Here is a 1,154-nt window from a genome sequence, read left to right on the forward strand (position 1 = left end):
TAAATAAACAATGTACCATCAACCTGGGAAAGGGCCTCCCAACATAAACAAGCATACAAACTGCTATTGCCGCCATGACCCGAACACGAGATGTGCAGTAAAGCTGTGCACATGTAAAGGGAAGTAACTGCATGCTATATTGGATTGCTTTGTTTTGAGTGAGTTGGGTTTCATGCCACTTTTAACATTATTCCAGTTATATCACGGCGTGTCAGCTTAATGTGGGATGAAAGCCCGAAGTGATGCAGGTCTCAGACATTTACAACTTCAGTGAAACTCACGACAAACCAAGAAACATAACCGGGGCCAACTGGGATTCAAACCCACAATCATAGATTTCTGGCATGCCCAAGGGACACAACTCTGCACAGCGAATCGCTGCGCCTTAGAAGACAGGGCCACCCATGCCTTCACATTGTTTTGAAGTATTAGGATTTTAAAAAAAATTAAATTAATAACGAAACATCCCCCCCAGCAGACCTAATGATGATGCGAGCAGTGCCTGAGAAGTGAGACTATTATTTTTTGATAGCCTAACAGACACACAAAGTGGTGTTTAAACAATTGAAATAAACTTCCGAAGACAGCCATTTTGTCTAACCCTGGTTCCCTTTAAGGGACATAACATAAGGTGTTAGATAAAACAGAGAGTGGTACACAACAACATTATGGCAAATCATTCTTTACTCACTGAATGACTTGTGCTTCCCCACACAATGCAACTGTCACTATGGTTCCACCAATTGAAACAGTCACTAAAACAACACTTAACACATGTTATCACATTCTGAATGGATGCAGCTCATAACAACACACCACGCAACTATCCTGATGGAAACGAATAAGGGAACAATGTGAGTGTGTGAGTTCGGTTTAACGCCGCTTTTAACAGTATTCCAGTTATATCGTGGCGTGTCAGCTTAACGTGGGAGGAAAGCCCGAAGTGATGCAGGTCTCAGATGTTTACCACTTCGGTGAAACCCACGAGCACGGGTATGGTGCTGACAAACCTAGTAACATAATCGGGGCGAACCGGGATTAGAACCCACAATCATAGGTTTCTGGCGTGCCCAAGGGATGCAACTCTGCACAGCGAATCGCGCCTTAGACGACTGGGCCACCCATACCCCCTACGGGAACAATGAAACAGTGAG

This window comes from Haliotis cracherodii, unplaced genomic scaffold (genome assembly GCF_022045235.1).
Source record: "Haliotis cracherodii isolate W230 unplaced genomic scaffold, xgHalCrac1.p SCAF_6, whole genome shotgun sequence".
In the NCBI taxonomy this organism is placed as follows: Eukaryota; Metazoa; Mollusca; class Gastropoda; order Lepetellida; family Haliotidae; genus Haliotis; species Haliotis cracherodii.